At 50.9% G+C, this 20504-nt stretch overlaps 1 non-coding gene across 1 annotated transcript; it reads right to left on the bottom strand.

Moving 5' to 3' along the window:
- Positions 1-12824: 12824 nt before the first annotated feature.
- Positions 12825-12943, bottom strand: LOC112472090. Its single transcript, XR_003043519.1, has one exon. It is a non-coding gene; the product is annotated as a 5S ribosomal RNA (ribosomal RNA).
- Positions 12944-20504: the final 7561 nt, after the last annotated feature.

The raw sequence follows: 20504 nt of genomic DNA, 5'->3' as shown, positions 1-20504 counted from the left end.
CTTGCTCACGCCTTCTCTACTTCTATAGGAATGGAGTCCAGTCCTCCTGGCCTGCAAGCTGAGCCTCCAAGCCAAAGTTCTGCCTCGCCTTTGCTCTCACTTGCACCCAGCCTGCCACTCTAAGTTCTCCAGGTCTTTGCATGGACTGTCCTTTCAGCTGAGGATGTCTCCCCTTGCTCTGCCTGGCAGACTTGCGTTTTCTTCTAGGCCCCAAGCTGGAGTCTGAAATTCTCTCTGCAACCTCTGGGGCTGACATGGGTCCTTGTCATCTATGTTCTGGAAACATTTGCGGCAGGGTTAGGGTAGGGAAGTGGTTAAGATCCAAGTTAGGAGGCCAGCTCTACCCCTTACTATGTGGCCTCTGCTGAATAAATGAGCTCTCTTGTGCCTCAGTTTCCTCATCTGTAAAAAGGGGTTCTCGCAGTGCTTCCCAAGGGTGGTTGGATATGGGTGAGAGAGACTCTGCATGATAGCACAGCTCACAGTCAGCAGGCGGCTGTTGTTGGGGTCACAGTATTGATCTCACTGTTTCTGTGTCTGCCTCCTCTGTGGGCTGTGAGATGTTGGGGGGTGGCGCTGCTGCGTCCCCGTGTGACTCGTCGCCGCAGCCGCAGTGGCCAGCTCACGCCTGGCACTGAGACGGTCGGCAAATGTTTGCTGAATTAATGAGTGGGGGCTGCAGGGCGTGCTTGGGCTGCAGTTCCGCCTGGGCTGTTGCAGCTGGGGCGCCTGTGTACATGAGTGTGCCGTGGGAGTATGAGAGAGGGGTGTCTGTGGGTGAGGGAGCTGTATCTGTGTCCCGGGGGTCTGGCGGCGCCGTGGGCAGCCTGGCGCGCCCGCTCCCTGGGGTCCCCGCCGAGTGCCTGCCTGGCTGCGGGACCCCGTTGCCAGGAGCAGTCAGGATGCGGCAGCGTCTCCATGGCAACGCGGCATCTCGAGCCGCGAGCCGCCCTCCCCCGGCGCCCCGCAGTGGGCAGGAGGCCGAGCCTGGCAGCCCCTCCCGGCCCAGCAGCCAGCAAGCTGGGCCAGGAGGCCGAAACCTGGTGGGAGGGGCTGAGGAAGGGGCTCTTTATTTTTCTAGAGATGAGGGGCTGTCTTGCTTCTACTTCGTTCTCAACTAGGGAAGGTAGACAATGTGAGGGCTCTGTCTTCTGCCCACGTGCCGAGCTGCTTTCCATTTCTGGCCAGGGAATTAGGAACGGTCCTGGTCAGAGCAGGAGACCCTCACTGGCCCAAGGACATCTCTGATTTAAATCCTGCCTGTGAAAATGGCACAATGGTCCAGGCTTCTGGTGCTGTTGTGAGGTGGCACTGAGGCACCTCCAGGGAAGTGCCATCCTGGTCCAGGGTATGAATGCAAGCCTAGTGACTTCCTATACCTGCCCAATGTCTGCCAGCACCCCCACTTCCCACCGATATTGCCCATGTCCCCGATATCTGTCAAGAGCTGTCCCAGTGCTCCTTTACTCTCTTTCCTGCCATTTCCGCAAACCCACTCAGTGCCGCTCACTGTGGGCTCAATACCCCCACTCCCCAGTTTCCACCCAGTGCCTCTGGTACTCACCCAATATCTTCCCAGTGCCTCCTAGTACTTCCAAGTACCCACTTGGTGTCTCCAGTTGTTATCCAGTATCCCTCTATGCCTATTCAGTACTTTCGAATATCCACTCAGGCCTCCCAGTTACCACCTGGTAAGCATCTCGTGCCATACTTCTAGTTTAGGCTTGCTGCCTCTTAAAATCCCCCAGGGAGGACCCACCACCACCAGTACCTGCCTAGTGGCCCCTAGTGCCCTCTTATTATCCACTAGTACCTGCACATCCAGCGTGGCTCCCAGTACCTTCCTAGTACTACTATTCACCCAGTGCTAACCAGTACAACCTCTTTCTGTCTAGTATACAGTACTCCCACTCCGTACCCTCTCTCCACTCTCTGCTTCTAGGTAAATCCTCCTCAGCCTCCTGCGGGGCTCCCAGCCTCTCCGCCGGAGCTCCGCCAGACCGCACTGTTCTCAGCGGCCAGGAGGGGGCGCGCAAACGGTCAGCTGAAGACCGAAGCGCGGGGCGCGGCCGAGGTGGAAGTCGAAAGACTGCATCCGAGGCCCTTGTCTTATGGAGGCGGAGTCCTCGTCCAGGGTGGGGCGGCATTTTGGGGGAGTACTGCCGGGAGTGATTGCACCCCCAACCCCGCATCCTTTGCTAGGCCCGCTGGGCCAGCCGCCGCCGCCGTCGTGGTTTCGGCTCTGGGAGGGGGCGCGCGCCCTCTGGTGGCCATGGAGAGGCTCAGCTCACTGGGCTGCTGCGCAGAGACGGAGTGGTGCGTTCCTTCCCTCCCTCTTCCAGCGTCCTAGTTTATTGGGCCTGTCCTGGAGCTGGCGCGCAGAAGAGAGTTGGGTGGGGGCGTTGGGGTTGTAGGCAATCCAGGCTTCTCTCTAGGGGCTAGGCAGAGGGACTGGAGGCGGAGATGAAGGGAGAACTTTGGCTAGGGAGCTTGGGACTGAGAGCCCTGGGAAGGGACTGTGTGAGCAGAGAGGTGGTGGTGGGGAGAGCGCTGAGTCTGCCAAGGAATGGATCTCTACTCAGGGATTCAGCAATTTGGGCTTTTATCTGGGTGTGCTGCCTGCAGAAGTGTGGTAGGGGAAGATGGCGGTAGCAGGATGAGGCATCTCCATTCCAAGCCTGGCAGCTCCTGACTGGTCCTAGGCCCTTAGGAGTGGCGTCCCCATGGATCTACCTACCCCTCAAAGACCCCATTACCGCCTCTGCGCACCTGCCAGCCCTCAGTCCTCTGCTCACCTGCCTGGGCCTGTTCTCCAATCTTTAGCGGTCTTGAAGGGGTGGGGACACCCTCTCTGCTCACACAGTGTGAGGTTTCCTCTCCTCTGTATGTTGGGGAAATGGATGGAGTTACAGTAGAAAGGATTCAGGTTAGACTTCTGCGGTCTGTCCTGGATTTGGGTGACCTTGGCCTGTAGGACCATCCAGGGTCAGTTCTGTGGTCTTGTGCCCATCTCTGGTCTGGCATCAGGACAGCACTCAGTAAGCCTCTGCTCAGTGGATTAGCGAGTTCCTTTACATTTATATGGCCTTAGAGATGCTTCCTCTGTCCTCCTCCTCACTGTATGGATGGGGAAGGCAAGGCACCCAGCAGGTAAAGAACTATTCCAGGATGACCAGGAGTGGATGGGTGGGCTGGCAGGATGAAGAGCACTGGTCTGGTCTGGGTTTGAGCTCAGTTCTGATGCTCACTGAAGGAACTGAGGTGAGTCACTTCCTACTTTCTAAGTCTCAGTTTCCTCATTTATAAATTGAAGATAAAAACTCTATCTACTTCCCAAGATGGTTGTGAGGATTAAATATGATGATGATGTTGAGGAGAATAATAACAATCGTAGGCACTGTTAGCTGAGTGGTCACTTTGTGCCAGGTGCTGTGGACCGTGACTCAGCACCTGACACCCAAAGATTGTTATAGTAGGTTGACAGTAAAACCTCTGGCTCAGGGCCTTTCTGAAGAGGCTGTCAGTAACTACCTGTGTGAGCTCACAGGCAGAGTGACAAAGCCCCTACCAGAATCCAGGCCTTTAGGATGAGCTCCAGAGCTCCTTTGCCTGTGCTAGACCTAGAGGCAGAGGGAGGGACAAGATGACCTTGGGCTATCCCCTGTGCATGTTCTCTAGGCCTGGATCAGATTTCCGGCCCCCAGGGAGGGCTGAGAGAGCTAGATGATGGAGGAAGCATGTGTCCTGGCCTGGGCAGCTGGACCTGGAAGCCTTGCCCCGGAACCTGGGGCCTTTCCTGCAAAGGGAATATCCAAGAGCAGGAAGGAAGGAAGTGGGGAGGGGGAGGAAGAGGGGGGAGGGAGAAAGGATGAGACAGGCCCCAGCTGGGAGTGAGTTCTCTCTGGGACTAGCCAAGAAAAGAGGACATCTGGACTGGCCTGGCTGAGAGGCCATCAGTCTGGTCACCCTGGCTGGGGCTCAGATGTGTGTGTGGTCGGAAAGAGGGGTGGTCAAGAAAAGAAGATGGCTCCCACCCTTCGTCTCCTGGTCTGTGTGACAGGTACAAGAACTCTTCAGTCCAAGGCTTGATGGGAGTAAAATGAGGTCAGGAATGCAAAGCACCATCTGGGCCTTGAATGTAGTAGGTGCTTCAAGTCCTTCCTCCCCGGCCCTCCTGCCTCTTCTGCGAGACAATAGACAGCTCCCACAGGCTCCCACTGCCTGTGAACTCATGCATTCATTCAACAACCATGATTGAGCACCTAGTATGTGTTGGGGTCTGGGGCTGTTAAACTGAACAGAAGCCAGTCCCTGCCCCACAGAGTCCATCTGTAGTGAGGGGGGAAGGATGAGTCACCAAGCAGCGATGGGGGAAGCACAGGGTCTGTTACAGTTCAGAGGAGGTACCTGACTCAGCCTGGGAGATGGGGGGAGGCTTCTTAGAGGAAGTGATATTCATGTCAAGACCCAAAGGGTGAGAATACATTAGCCAGAAGAAGGGACATGTAGAGAAGAGGGTTCTGGGTAGAGGGAGGGCAGGTGCCAAGCCCAGGGTTCCGGGGGAGCAGGGCTATGGTGGCAGCAGAATGTGTGGCAAAGAGCAGTGGTGGGAGGGGAGGTGGGGCTTTGGGGCTCAGGTATAGGGCTGTGGATTTTATTCTGAGGGCATTAGGGAGCCACAGAAGGTTCTAGGCAGGGGTGGCATGGTCAGAGTGGAATAAGGCCCAACGGAGAGCTCTCAGGGCCTCCATGGTGAGTGAGCCTGCCATCTCCGTGCCCTCATCTCTCATGGTCCTCCATGGGAAGCAGCCAGGCTGGAGCATCACGTCCCCTTATTAACGCCTCAGATTTTCCACCCCCTTTGTTTGCCACTCCCCTACCTGGATATTATTTCCCTGGATAAGCCAACCCCTTACACTGACCATGAAGACATAGCACAAGGACAGATGGAGCCATCCACAGTTCCTTTTCTTTTCAGATGAAGGTAGAGAGTGTTGCTAGAATGTACTCAAATCAAAAAGTGAAATAAAAACAGTCGAGTTAGTTTGTACAGTTTTTTTTTTTTTTTTTACCTTTCTAGTAAGAATAAAAAACATATGTATGCACAAGCCAAAATATAAACTGTATAATTTTGGTGATTCTGCATAAGAGCGAAATGCCCATATATTTGCATTTAAAACTGACATTACACGGTGTAAAGATGAACGGTAAAATTCATGCTACACGTTTAAATTTTTAATTTTTCTTTTCTTAGAATGACATTAAACAACAAATAAACTGAAAAATCGAGAGAGAGACTACATAGGAAAAGATAAAGCTTTCTTTATATATACTTAATTTTATTATATTATATAACATTAGATCCTTTTCCCTTGTTTTTGAACAAGGAGCTCTGCATTTTCATTTTATGCTGGGTCCTGCAAGGTAACCGGCCCTGGGTAGAAGACCCTTCCATCTCTGTTTTAGAGTGGGGAGCTGTAAGGGCAAAACCACCTCCTTTTCTGTGACATGCTTCCTGGCTGGTGGAAGCCTCAGCCCTCCCTGGGGTCCTGCTCTCTCCAGGCATACCACGATCCAGGGTTTGGGGCAGGGCTGGCCATCTGGGAAAGCCAGTCCCTCAGGCCTGAAGATACTGCTGCCCCTGGCCTTGGGGGGCATCTTCACTGACTACCAGGCTGCCATCCATCCTGGTAAGGTTCATTGGTTTCTGATGCCTTCCCCTTAAGACAGGCTCCCCAGGGCCAAGGCCCGGAGATGGGCCTCAGAAATAGGCTACTGTGGAGCTGGAGATGAGCTTCGGTCTCTCCTCTCCCAGCACCTGTCCTTAGCTAGGAGAGGGAGAGGGGATAGGTTCTCTCTCCTTGGCTCACTTTTGGGGACAAAAAGGAGGAATGGAACCCCTTTGGCAGTGATCAGCCTGCAACCTGGCCGCCTATAGGAGGCCCTCATACTTGAGGCAGAAGGCGAGGGGGTGGCAGCACAGCTAGGTGGGAGGGAAGCACCTCCCCTAACTGGGTCCCTGAGGGGGTGGGAGAGGAGCAGGCAGCACAAGCGCTTCAACTCCCTCTCCCCTTTTTGTCTTTGACTTTGGTTTTAGACCCACCAACTTGCACAAGCTCTCTGACCCTGTTTCTTCCTATATACCACAGGATAATGCCCCAAGGGCTATTGTGAGCCTTCTCTGAGCTAATCCACAAAGCATTTAGTGCAGAGCTGGGCACTTAGAGGCCGCCATTCACAGAAGCTCACCTGTCGTGGAAGAAGAGGTTGGTGACCCAGTGGGGTCATCAGAAATGCCCTCCATCTCCTCTCTCTCCTTTGGGTCCTCTTCCTTTCTTTTCTACCCTGCTTTCCCACTTCCTCTCTCTGCTGTTCCTCTAACATACCAGGCTCGTGCTCACCTCAGGGCCTTTGCACCTGCTGTTCATCTTTTTGTAGCTCTGACCGACACTATGGTTTTTCGGGTCTTAATATAAATGTCACTTTCTTTGGGATGGTGTGCCTGACTACCCCAGCTGACATCTCCCTGATGAAGACACTCTGTTATATTTCACTGTTCTAATTTTCCACACAGCACTTGCTAGATAATAACTTTGTTTACTTGGTTGTTCAATGTCTTTCTCCCCTCCTTCTAGGCTGTGAGCCTCAGGTGGGTGGGTACCTAGTCTGTCTTGTTCCCCATGTCCTCAGTGACTGGCAGCACATAGTAGGTGCTCCACACAGACTGAGCCCTGCTCTTATGGAGTTCACAGTTTAATGAATGAGGCAGGATTGAACAAGCAAACAAATGTTTTGATACATTTTTGACATTGCTTTTTAATCTTGCTAAGATATAACATAAAAGATATAAGATATAAGACATAACGTAAAAAATCACCATCTTAACCATTTTAAGTTTCCAGTTCAGTGGCATTAAGTACATCGCATTGTTGTGCCACCATCACCACCATCCATCTCCAGAATTCTTGTCATCTTCCCAAACTGAGACTCTCTACCCATTAGATAGTAACTCTCCACTCCCTCTACTCCCAGCCCCAGGCAACCACCATTTTACTTTTTGTCCCTATGAATTTGACTACTCTAGATAGCTCATATAAGTAGAATTATATAGTTTTTGCTTTTTTTTTGTGACTGGCTTATTTTGCTTGACATAATGCTCTCAGGTTTTACCCGTGTTGTAACATGTTTCAGAATTTTCTTTCTTTTTAAGGCTAAATAACGCTCCATTGTATGTATATACCACATTCATCCAATCATGGCCACTTGGATTGCTTCTACCTCTTAGCTATTGGGAATAATGCTGCTATGGACACGGGTCTTTGAGACTCTGCTTTTTAATTCCTTTGTGTAAATACCCAGAAGTAGAATTGTTAGATCATATAGTGATTCTATTTTTAATGTTTTGAGGAACCATCATACTCTTTTCTACAGTGGCTGCACCCTTTTGCACCCTTCTACATTCCCAATAATGCTCAAGTGTTCCAATCTCTCCATATCTTCACCCACACTGGTTATTTTCTCTTTTATTTTTTGTGAGTCATCCTAATGGGTGTGAGGTGGTATCTCATTGGGGTTTTGATTTGTATTTCTCTAATGATTACGATACACATTTCAAAGGAAAGATGTTTTGGGAGACTGGAAGAAAGGAAGTATCTGAGCTCCAGTGGCCTGGAAGCTCTGGTGGTCTGGAAGGAGGTGGTATTTAAATTGAGGCCTAACAGAAGGGAAGGAGGCAGCCAGTGGAGGGCGAGGGAACAGTGAGTGCAGGGGACCCGAAGTGTGAGTGAGCACTGCATATTTCTTTTCTGGAGAAATAGTGAATAATGGGCAAGGGGCTGGTGCTGGGAGACACAGTCCGATGGGGAGGCAGGGCTGGGAGATCCAGGGCTTTAGGCCAAGGAAAAGAGTTCGTATTTGCAATTTATAGTCAGCACTGGTTTCCTCAGGTTGTGGGGATGAGGGGGGAAGAGGGGACACCTGGGGACAAAGGGATGGATGGTCTAAAAACAGCTGATTGGGTGGTGATGTCATAGTATGCATTAACGAACGGCCCACGGTCCTGTGGGTGTGTGCCTGTGTTCATGTGTGCAAATGAAGGCCTGGTGTTTACCTGTGTGTGTCTGGAGAACACCAGAAGACCCAGATCATTACGTGATCTATCTCAAGAACGTGCTGTGCCTTCCTCCCTCCAGCCCACAGTGGAGGGAGGGCGCAGTGTTGCTATCCCCGCTCCACCTCCAGCCCGGAACCAGCAAGAAGGATCCAGAGCCATACCTCGGGGTTGAGGCTGGTCTCTGAGAATGACGACCGGTCTTTGAAGGTTTGGAGACTAGAGCTTGCTCACTTGAGACCAGGAGATGACTCCACGCCCCACCTTTGCGAGGCTGCACGAGACACGGAGGAGGTGAGCAGGGTTGGCTACTGCAGTACCGAGAAGGGCCGCACGGGGGCGGCAGAGGGCGCCGAGCCGCGGAGAGAAGGAGGGAGTGAGGGGTGGGAGAGGAAAGGTGGGGTGGACAGAGGGGCGGGCAGGTCTGGGGGTGCACGTCTGCGGGGCTTTGCTGTTTGTTTCCGCCTTCATGTGGCTGTGTGTGTGAGGGTGAAATAAAGTCATGAGCTCATCTCCATCCCAGTGGTATCTCATTTCATCCTCAAGGCAACCTCCTCACAGGCCCAGAGAAGTGGAGCCATTGCCTGAGGTCACTCAGCAAGGTTATTCAGCCCAGGCCTGCCTGACCGCTCCTGTGCTCTAGCCATTGGCCCTCCTTGAGAGAGTTCATCTGTCTCCTGGCCTCACTTCGCCCTCATTCCTCCCTTTCTCATCAGAGCACCTCCCACCTGTCAGGGCCAGGGAGCTGGGGAGGGAGGCATGGACTTGAGACCTCCCTGAGGCCCCAAGTCAGGGGCTCCTTCTGAGTACTGTAGGCTGGGTCCCCCTTAGAAAAACTCTCGTTGACCTCCACACCCCCTTCCCATATAAGTGTGTGACTGTGGCAGTTTGGCCATCCCTGGAAGAAAAAACATGAATGGTTTCAGCTGAGACCATTGAACAGAGGGGCAGACTGAGGTCCAGAGAGAAGCAGGGAGTCACCCAGGATCCTGCAGCAGGGCAGGGGTTGAGGGCCTGTTTATTTTTATCTGGAAGGGGCTAGAGGACCCCAGACAAGGGAATCAGTAAGATCTATATCACAGGTTGGAGACTGAGGGGCAGAAGGACCATGATCTGGCCTCTGTGTCCAGAAAGTTCTCCCTGACTACCTCCTCTGCCACCATTGTCAGAAATGGCCTCAGAGTTCCCCTGACACTTTGTCTGGTTAGGGAGGCTAAAAATTCACTACGAGTTGCTTTAAGGGACCTCAGAGACCTTTAGTCCATCTTCCTGGTCAGCCTACAAATTCCCTCTTTAACCCTCCTGGCAGTCAACTTATCACCTTGCTTGCACCTCTCATGTAACGAGGAGCTCACTGCCTTAAAAGGCAGTCTGTTCTATGGTAGGACAGCTCTTTCCAGTGAGACCAAACTGGCCTTCCTGTGCCAGTTGGAACTATCTCACCCTGTGGAGCACAGAACAGTGCCTCTGTCTGCTGGACACAGGCCCCGGTGGGCAGTAGAGAGGGATACACCACCCCACCCCACCCTGCTCCAGCCTTCTCTCCAGATTAAATGGTCCCAGTTCCCCATAAACAATCTTTCCTGCCCTTCATCTCCTGAGTGTACTCTGGGTGGGAATGGCCCCTTCTGTGATGACTGTTTTGTCTTCAGATTTTACAGTGAACATCCATATAGCCACCACTCAGATTTTACAATTTAGGCTAATATTATATTTGCTTTATCACTGTCTATGTATCTCTACTCCATCAGATATCTCCTTTTTTGGAGGTATTTCAAAGTAAGTTGAGTGTAACAGCACACTTTACCCCAAAACACTTCAACATGCATATCACTAACTAGAGTTCAATCTTTGTGTATGGTTTTTTGCCTTTTCGAGGCAAAAATTTATATATAATGAAATGCACAAATCTTAAGTATACCATTGGTTGAGTTTTGACAAGTGCATGTACAAGTGCATGGATCTTGGCCCATCCAATCAAGTTAAAGAATATTTCCTTCACTGAAAAAAGTTTCCTAGTCACCCCCTGCCCCAACTGAATTCTTTCCACATGGGCCTATTCTAGAACATCATAAAAAAAGAATCATGCAGTATCTACTCTTTTTGTGTCTGGCTTATTTCATTCAGCATAATGTTTTAGAGATTCATCAGTAGTTCGTTCCCTTTTATTGCTGAGTAGAATTCCGTTGTATGGCTGTATAACAGTTTGTTAATCCATCTGTCTCTTGATGGACCCCTTGGGCTGTTTCTTATGGACAGATGAATGGACGGATGCCCAGTCAGGTCTCTCTGATCCTGAACTTGTACAATTGCTTTGCTGGAACCTGGATGTCAGCTTTTCCATTTGTCCTCATTAAATTCCATCTTGTTGGTTTTGACTTAACCCTCCAGCTGGTCCTGATAATGATGAGGTGGTGAACTTACATACAGTTACTGTGTGCCAGCACTGAGCTAATCCATCTTTAGAACCACGCTATGAGGGAGCTACTATTATCCCCATTTTAGAGATGAGGAAATTGAGGCACAGAGAGGTTAAGTCACTTCCCCCAAGTAACCCAGTCATAAATGACAGAGCTGGGATTAGAAGCCAGGTAGTTTGGATCCAGACATATGGTCTTAACCACTCATGCTATTGCCTCTTTTTGGCTTCTGGTGTCATCTCCCTTCATCTTCTAGTTTCTGCAAACATGTTGTCTATGCCTCTAGGTCTTCATTCAAATTATTGGTACAACAACAACAACAACAACAACAACAACAACAACAACAACAACAGCAAAAAACAGACTATGGACCAGCTAAGTCTAGGGCCAAGGACAGAACTTGGTGCCATACCTGTAAAGGTCCCCGTTTGCACTGGCCATATTCTATTTGTCATTAATCCTTGATGGTGATTTCTCCACCAGCTGCAAAGCCACAGGACCGGGATCTAGCCATGGCTCTCCGCCATGGTCTCAGGACAGTGTCCATCAAACATGCCTCTGCAGTCTCCACACAACCAGCATTTCATGTCCTCAGGTTCACCTGCCCAGGGGCTGAGGAACAACAGGAGCAGAGCGGGACCAGGGTAGCACTTGTTTGAGCTCATGTGGGCACCCAGTGGCTCATCATAGTTCCTGGATCTTGGCCCAGCATCTAGCTTGTAGTAGGTGCTCAGCAAATGCTTGCTAATTATTTTCTTGAAGACCACTTTATTTTACTTTTCATTGCAGTACAATATACATAACATGAAAGTTACTAATTTACCCATTTTTAAGTGTACAATTCAGTTGTATTAGGTACATGAAAAGTGTGGTGTAACCATCACCACTATCTATTTCTAGAACTTTTCATCATTGCAAACAAAAACTCTGTACCCATTAGACAATAAATCTCCATCCCCTAACCCTTGGTAATCTCTATTCTACTTTCTGTTTCTATGAATTTACATATTTAGATATTTCTTATAAGTGGACACGTACAATATTTGTCCATTGGTGTCTGGTTTATATCACGTAGCATAATATTTTCAAGGTTCATCCCTGTTGTAGATGTGTCAGAATTTTATTCCTTTTTAAAGCTGAATAATATTCCATTGTGTGTGCATATGCCACATTTTCTTTATCCACTTATCTGTCAGTGGACACTTAGTTTGTTTCCTTTTGGCTATTGTGAATAATGCTGCTATGAAACTTGTTACTTGTTATAATCCCTTTCTAATCAAGTTCTCCCCAACCCTTTCCACTAAGATGGCTCTTGTCAGGGTCTTTTGTGACCTTCATGTAGCTAGATCCAATGGTAAATTTTCAGTCTTTGTCTTACTTGATCCACTAGCAGCATTTGACTTGGCCCATCTTTTTCTTCTCTGACTTTGTTCCTTCATTTGTTTATAGGATCCCACATTCTTCTGCTTGTCCTATACCTCTCCGGATGCTCTTCCTCAGTCCCTCTTCTTGTTTCTCCCCTTTTTCCTCCCCTACCTCTTAATGCCGGAGACCTTCAGGGCTCCATTCTTGGTCCTCTGACCCGCCGCCCCCCTCCCCAACTCCCGGGTGACCTCATTACTCCTCCCGAATGTACATCTCTAGCCAAGACTGCCTGCAGACCTGACATCTCCACTTGGGTGGCCAACTGACATCTCAAATTCCACTTGTCTAAAAGCAAGCACCTGCTTTTCTTTCTTCAACACTTTCTTCCCCACTTCCCCACATTAGTTCCTGGCAACTTTTGTCCTTCCCATTGTTCAGGTCCCCAACTTTTGCTTCACTCTTGACTCTCCTCTTTCTCTTACATCCCACACTCGACCCCTCAACTCATCTTATTGGCTTTACTTTTAAACTATAGTCAGGATCTGGCTACTTCTCACTAGCTCCACTGCTCTCACCTTGGTCTGAGTCCCCATCGACTCTCCCCTGGAATTCTGCAGTAGCCTTCAAACAGGTCTCCAGGCTCAGCCCTGACTCCTCCAATCTATCCCCAACACAGTGTAGCCAGAGGGATCCTTAAAAAAATACAAGTCAGATGGGGTCAGTTCTCCTGCTAGCTTCCTGCCTCATCTGCACTCTCCCGTTGTTCACTCTGCTCCTTGCTGCTCCAAGTCCATGCTATGGCCCTTGCACTGGCTGTTCCAGTTCCTTAAAACTCTCTTCCAAATCTATATGACAAATTCTTTTACCTCTTTCTTGTCTTTGCTCAAATTCACCTTCTCAATGTGTCTACCAGTAGCATATTTTTTTTAAGCCTACAGCACCCGGTATTCCCAGGTGGTCTCCCATCCAAGTACTAACCAGGCCCAACCCTGCTTAGTTTCCGAGATCAGACAAGATCGGGCGTGTTCAGGGTGGTATGGCTGTAGGGCAAGTAGCATTCCTTTTAAAGCTGCAATACTCCTCACCCTGTCCACCTCCTGATCCCCTTTATGTTGTCCTATTTCCCCATGTAGTACTTATCATGATTTATAATATTATAAATTTTACTTATTTAAGGTGTTTGCTGTTTCTTTTCTCCTCCCACCCCCACTGGAAATGATTCAGGAGAGCAAGGATTTTCATCTCTTTTGTTTACTGATATGATTCACCTAGGATAGTGCTTGGGACAGGTAGGGACTCAGAAAAAAGTTGTTGAACAGAAAAATGAAGGAAGGAAGAAAGTATGATAATTTGGGAAGAAGTCTGCAATCTAAAATGGGTTGAAGTCAGGAAAAGGTGGGCTTCTGGCTGTCGTGGACATTAGTGCTGTTTGCTGTGCAGCAGTCATTCTCCTTCTGATAACTCTACCTCCCCGCAGCTTCACCCCCCAGTTTTCCTTTGGGACACATGCCCTCTCACAGTCGGTCTGGGCTGTATGAATGGCCCGGAGCCAACTCCACTCCTTACTCCAAGGGGGGCAGTGATGCTTTGGGCCATAGGGATTGGTTCAGGGCTGGGCATACTGTACTTCATTGGCTGGGCCAATGAGACTGAATTCTGAGACTTTGCTTTACATTCTTGGCCTGGGGGCATGCCTTTTACCCTTAAAGACAGACATAAACTCAGAGCCACCTTAGCCATTTTGACATTTTGTTGAAAGAGCTTACCTGGAAATGAAGGCAACACAGAGGGCTACTGAATGCAAATGTGGACAAAGACCCCATTTGGGAGCCTGGATTCAGTACCATCTGTGGCTGGATCTACTTCTGGACTTTTACATGAGCCTTTGCACCGAAGCCAGTTTCTGTCACTTGCAACTGCTTACACTCTACCTGCCTGAGCTCCTGAATTGGGAAGTGAGGAAGGGGCTGAGTAGGCCCTGCAGGATGTGTGAGGGGTGGCCTCAGTGGCAGTCCCAAGTGAGAGAAGCTGAGCATACAGAGGGCCCACAATGATCTGTGCTGAATGAGGGGACATGGAAACAGATCTTCTTTGGCCTTGCTCTAGAGGAGCCCTCAAGCTGTCAGGGGAGGACACAGACATTAATGGGGCAAGACAGACTGAGGGCTCCTGCGGTACCAGTGGCAAGCTAAGCTGAATTTGGGGCAAGAAGTAAGAAGGGAGAGTGCTCCCAGATAGAGCTCCTTCCTGAGCTGCCACTCCCCCCACCTCCAGTGCAGGCTGAAGAGCAGGTTAAAGTGCACACCAGGGATAAAGTACACCCCAGGGAGTGGAGTCTGGGCTTTGACACTTACTAGAGCTGTGTTCTGGGATAGGTCACAACTTTCCTGGCTTCAATGTCCTCACAGGTAAAATGGGATGAATGATGTCCACCTCATAGGGTTGCTGTGAGGGATGAAATGGGATAATGTGTGAAATGAGATAATACCAAGAATTTAGCATGAATCTGGCTTACAGAGCTTTCAAAAGTCAGCAGCTGTGATTTTTGTCATCAGCGGTCTCGCCTAGAGTGATTGTGCCTTGTGGGGCAGGTACCGTTCTTATAAACACCAGCAGGTGGCGCCCTGACCCCAAAAGAGCTCATTCCTGGAGCGACTGTTCAGAAGGGCTCCGGAAGTTGGGGGGGGGGGTGGCCTTTTGGATCTCGGCCAGTTAGACCCTTGCCTTCCCGGCTACGGTGGGGAGAGGTACCTGCATTCCCCTCGGATCCAAGGAAGAGGGGGCCTAGGTCATCACGTGATAGTCAGGGGCACGTCAGTTTTCCATCCGTATTGTGGAAGAGCATGGCCTTCGGAGACATCTGGGCCAAGTTGAGTAAATACTCAGGTCCGACCAGGTAAAGGACTTCCAGAACGAGCGATCATCCTAGCGCGAAGGATGGTTACAGAGCACCAACGGCTAGATCTCAGGGCACGGCCGAGCCTGGTGTTGAGGCAGGGGGATGGCCCATATGACCTGTGTTCACTTCCTTTCTGGATATGAGACAGAGAGCGGGGCTGCATGGCGCGAAAGACCCAGGACGGTGCTTGGACCCGTGACACGGAACGTTCTGGTAATTCTGAGTCTGGCCAGCAGAGGGAGAAGAGAGCCGCATGGGCCTCGCACGGCCGCCTCGAGCTCCGAGCTCGCCTTCCTGGGAATCATCCTGGCTTGGCCGCGCCTCCCTGGGCAGGAGTCGACATGTCCCGTGTCCTTCGCTTTGAAACAGGCTTGCCCTACTCCCTCCCGCTGGGCTTCTTGGGGGCAACGCGTGGGGTGAGGGGAGCGTCAGCTTCAACCCTAACTCCACACCCCCCAACTGTGTGCCATCTTCTCTGGACTTCAGTAACCTGGATGGGATCTGCTGGCCACTCTAATCCGAGCAGCTCCGACTTCCTGGAATGGGGTGGTGTTATGTCCCCAAGGGTGAGGATTCTCTCCCTAACCCCCCACTAACCCAGGCCTGCGTGGCCAGCTGGACCTCCGGAAGCCGGGGAGTGCCCACCCCATAGCACCCTGGCCAGTTCCCGGCATTCCCCTGGATAGGCTCCCAGAGGCCCACAAAGGCCCTCAGACAAAGTTCTGGGCCAGGCTTTGCCTGTGCCCTGGGCCCAAAGCCGGTTGGCTCTAGGCACTGCAAGTCCCTGGCACTCCTTGTGGGGCTTTGTCCACTAGCTCTGGACCAGTGCTGGCAGAGCCATATTTGCTGGGGGAGGGGTGGGACAGGCGACTCTCAAAGTTTATGCAGTCTCCCTTCCCTGCTGCTCAGGGCTATGCTCCCCTCCAAGTGACCTTCTCCCTACCTCAAGTGGTGCCCTTTCCCCACTTGCCTTCTCTTGGCTGCAAGTCCAAATCCTCACCGTCTTCATTGACCTGCTTGTATTTTCACCCTTATTCATTCACCCATTTATTCAGTAAATACTTGTTGAGCTCCTACTATGCTCCAAGCCCTTGCTAGATGCTGGGGATTCAGCAATAACAAGATACACAGTTCCTGCCCTTTTAAAAGAGTTCACAGTCCAGGGAGGTAATGGACAGACTAGTAGAACCCATATCTAAAATTTGATTTCATCTAGTGATTAACGGGGTGATGCAAATAAATTGTTTGCACCAGGAAGCTCCACCTACAAGGATACTTCCCCCTGAGCTGTAGATGGAAAGGCTTTGTCTGGGCCCTGCCCTAACCTCCTCCCAGGGTCTGGCTACAGGCACATAGTAGGTGCTCAGTAAGTGTTCGCTGAATGAATGAATGAATCATCACCTCACAGCCAGGGGCTGTCCAGTCAGTGAGAGTGGACTTTCCTCCCCACCCTCCCTCCCAGCTAACCCAGGAGTAGGTAATGTTGGGGATTATACAAACCAGATCCTGAGGCTCCAAGGACCTCCCCACCTCCAGGCATCTAAGGCTCCCCGCCTAGCTCCTTACTGTACGGCTTCCCTACCTGGGCCCTGTCAGAATCCCAAGCCCCATTCTTGGCTTTATTGCACACCCAGTCCAGACAGTAATGGCACAGTGTCATCCGCACCATCATGGGGGAAGACGATGGCACTGTGTGGGCCTGGAGGGTGATGTGCCCAGGCTGGGGACACCACCTCAGAGGGGTCTTCTCTGACCACTTTGCTAAAGTCGCCCCCACCCTTTCAGCTAGGTGCTGTCACATCCTCCTTTTTTGGTTTCAAAGCACTTTTTAGAAACTGCGATTCTCTTCTTTATCTGTTGGAGTATTCTTTATCTGAGTGCTTTGCTGAGTGCCTACTATGTGCTTAGCAATGTGCTAGGCTCAGGGGATACAAAAGTGAAAGAACAAATTGCCTGCCTTCCTGGAGCTTATGGTCTAGTGATAATAGTGCTGGTAAGGAGACAGACAGTAACCAGAATAAGTAAGTAAACGTGGTATACAAACATATGTTATGGAGGGAAAGAAAGCAGGCAAAGGGGAGGTGTGGGTGAGGGACGGGTAGTATTTTAGGTAGGGTAGTTGGAGAAGGTGACATTTGAGCAGAGAATTGAAAGGGGTGAGGTGAGTCGTGCAGCCGCCTGGGGGTGAAATGTTTCAGGCACGGGAATAGCAGTGCAAAGGCCCTGAGGTGGGAGCCTGCCTGATATGTTAGAAGAACAGTGAGGCAGCCAGTGTGGCTGGAGAGGAGTGAGGTCCGAGAGGTGGTGGGGTCAGTCCCATAGGACCTGGTGGCCGCGACAAAGACATGGTTTAACTCTTAGTGACATGGGAGCCATTGGAGAATTTGGAGCAAAGGACGAACATGACTTACATTTAACACGATCCCTTTGGCTAGTGTGTTGGGAATGTCAGTAGTGGAAGTGGCGGAATTGGTTAAGAGGCTACAGTAATAATCCAGGTGAGAGTTGATGGTGGCTCGGGCCCGGGGGGTGGCAGTGGAGCCTATGAGAAGTGGCCAATTGGGACATACTCTGAAAGTAAATCCCATGGCATTTGTTGAGGAATCGATTAGATGTGGGTGTGAGAGAAAGAGAGGCAAGGATGACTTCTAGGTTTTCAGCCTGAGCTGAGGGAGGTAATGTTTGCTGGGATGATGAGGGGGACGAGGTCAGTTTTGGTTGGGATGAGTTGGAGCCGCTCTTTGGACATCCTAGTGAAGCCTTCTGGTCAGCCATTGGGGCTGTTGGTCTTTCCTCAGGGGGAAAATGTCGAGGCTGGAGAATCTCACACAAAGAGTCATCAGGGTTTAGATGGGCTTTGAAGGCAAGGTGGTCTCCCCATAAGACAGAATGAGAAGGAGAAAAAGATGGAGGGCTGGGCCCTGGGGCACTTGGGTATTTGGAGGTCAGGGCAGGGAGGAGGAACCAGCAAAAGAGGATGGGAAGGCACAGCCAGGCAAGATAAGAGGCAAACGGGGCAGTAATGCATCCTGGAACTCAAGGGAAGAAAATGTTTCACGTAGGAGGGGGTGATGTCAAATGCTGCCAATACTTTAAGATGAGGCCTAAGGATTGACTTTCGGGTTTGGCATCATGGCAGTCACTGAGAACAAAGCCAAAGTCAGTCTGTTGAGCCCCTTTGTACAAATACCAGAAAGAGGCGGGCCCTCCAGGTGGACCCAGATGCACATCCAGGTGCAGGCACACAGAAGGGAGATACCTCAGTAGGAAGGACAAGGGGTCCCACCCCTAGCCAGATGTAGCCTTGTGCCAGGCATGCGGCATGCTGAGAGGACAGCAGCCTGGATTTCAGCTTCCTCTCCATTCTCTGTGCAGTGCCCAACCTGTACGTCTGTACTCAGCAGCTGTGTTGGTGACCTCGCTGAGCTGTGTCAGTGGAGTGGGCATGGGTGAGGGCCTAAGACTCAGATCTGAGTGAATTTAAGAGAGAATGGGAGAGGAGTTGGAGCGCATGGACTTTTTCAAGGAGCTTTGCTGTAATGGGGAAAAACAAGTGAGACAGTAGCTGGAGAGTTGAGAGGAATTAGCCAAGTGAGGGTAAGTGAAGGGAAGGCATCGCTGGTCCCCTGCCTATAAAATGAGGTCATTAGAAATGGTTGGGATGTATAAGGTTGGGAGGGGTCCTAGAAAATCACATTTAAGGTGGGAAGTGTTAGGTGAGTTCACTGGATAGTGGGCTGGGGTCTTTATCTTGGGGGTGCTGGGGGCAAGGGTAGGGTTGGAGCATGACTGGGTACACAGTAGGTGCTCACTTAGCACTCTGGGATTGGCTTAGGGAATCTCTACCCAGCCTCTCCTCCTTGGGCCTCAGTCTTCCAGCTGGAAGATGAGAAAGTTGGGTGTTTTCTGAGCCAAGCTTCCTCTAGGCCCACGGTTGGACCCAAATGGCTTCCTCCAGTTGATGGGTCTCAGATTCTGGCTTCTTCTCCTCCCTGATGCTGTACTTGTTCAGGCTGAGGAAGAGCAGGAAGCCCTGCCTGGGCATGGGGAGGCAGGGGGTCAGGTAGGGGCTATGGGGCTGAGTGGGCTGAGAACTGTGTTCCCTACTCCTGCCCAGCCTCCGGAGCCAGCCTTTTTGAGAATCATCCTCAGGTGGTTGAGAGAAGGTGGGGGAGGATGAAAGGGAAGTCACTTGGAGGAATGGGGAGAAGCTGCAGATTCTTCTTTTTTCTGGAGGGATGCTGGGTAATGTAATGACCTTGTTCTCTTTCAAGAGGCTGAAGTAGCTACAAGGAATAATAGTAGTAACCCTTTATCCTGTGTCTGTGGCACCCAAAGCACTCACACAGAACCCACCTGTGGCCTTGTGGCAGCCCTTTGAGTCTGAGCCATTTCCAGCTGACATGGGAAAGTGAGGTTTAGGAACGGAGTATAGCTGCCAGTGGCCACACAGCCAGGAAGCAGCAGAGGCCAGACTAGAACCCAGGTCTCCTGGTGCTAGCCCACTCATGCAATAGGCTCCGAAAGCTGCCACAGACAGGGGCAGATCCGGGCCAGGGGCTAGGTTCCATGCACTAGCCTGGACCAGATTAAGTGGAGAGACAGCTGAATCTTCCTCCCTCTGTCCCTCCCTCCCCTCCGCCCTCCATTCTTTCCTTCCACATGTATTTATTAAGCTATACTGTGTGCTAGGTGCTAAGGATATGTGTGAACAAGGCTGACCTTGTCTTCAGGGGGCTCACAGTTCATCTTGGTGGACAGAGGTGAAATAATCCATTCCATGAGTAAGTCACTCATTACATTTGGAACAGCCATGGCCTGTTAGTGCATCTGTGTGCCAGATCTTGGGTGGGTGGGCACTGAACAATCATCTCCTTTTATCCCCACCCCAGCCCCACAAGAGAGGGGCTGCGACAATCTTCATTGGGTAGATGAGGAAGTGGAAGCTCAGAAAGGTGGCCCAGCTGTGTGACCTGAGGTCCTGAGGATGGGAAGTATGGAAGCAAAGCCTCGTCAACTCCACTTCCCCTCATAGCCCTTGCTGGTTTCCATCCCTTCCTACAGGTAGCAGAGGGCAGAGGGTAGAGGGCAGGACATCAGGGAAGCCATAGTCCTCCCTCTGTGCCCTTCAGGAAGATCCTGGGAACCTGCAATAGAGTGCTCCTTGTTTCTGGGCTCTGTGGTGATGTCCTAGGGTTTGATGGGCAGTGAAGTGGTGTGGCCAGAGTGCCTTCCCAATTGCCCAGCTGTATTCTCAGGGTCAGAACTCCTGGGATCTTAAGCACGTGGCTTATGCTTTTGGAGCCTCAGTTTTCTCATCTGTAAAATGGGTTGCAGGATTGTTTTGAGGGTTAAATTTAACACATGGAAAGCACTTAGTGTGGACTCTGGCACACAGTAGATGCACAGTTAATAGCAGAAGTGTCACTATGGTTGCTGAAACCCTGGCTCTAGATGTAGCCCAGCTTGAAGAGGGAGGAGACTAATCCTACCTCAGACCCTGCACCTCCAATTACTGCCACAGCTTAGACACCCTTCATAGGCCAGCAAATCCTCTTCTTTCAACCTCTGTTTCCTAAGGAGAGGGTCCCTAGCTGTCTGTGGAGGAAGGGGCATCTAAGCAGGAATTTGAGGACTGAGTAGGAGTTCATTGAGCACAGCAGGATCAAGGCCTGACCAGGCAGAGGGTGGAACACCCCCAAAGGTCCAG

The sequence above is a fragment of the Pteropus alecto genome, unplaced genomic scaffold (genome assembly GCF_000325575.1).
Source record: "Pteropus alecto unplaced genomic scaffold, ASM32557v1 scaffold78, whole genome shotgun sequence".
NCBI classification, from domain to species: Eukaryota; Metazoa; Chordata; class Mammalia; order Chiroptera; family Pteropodidae; genus Pteropus; species Pteropus alecto.
The sequence above is the reverse complement of the archived record's forward strand: the minus strand, read 5'-3'. Positions and strand labels throughout refer to the sequence as shown.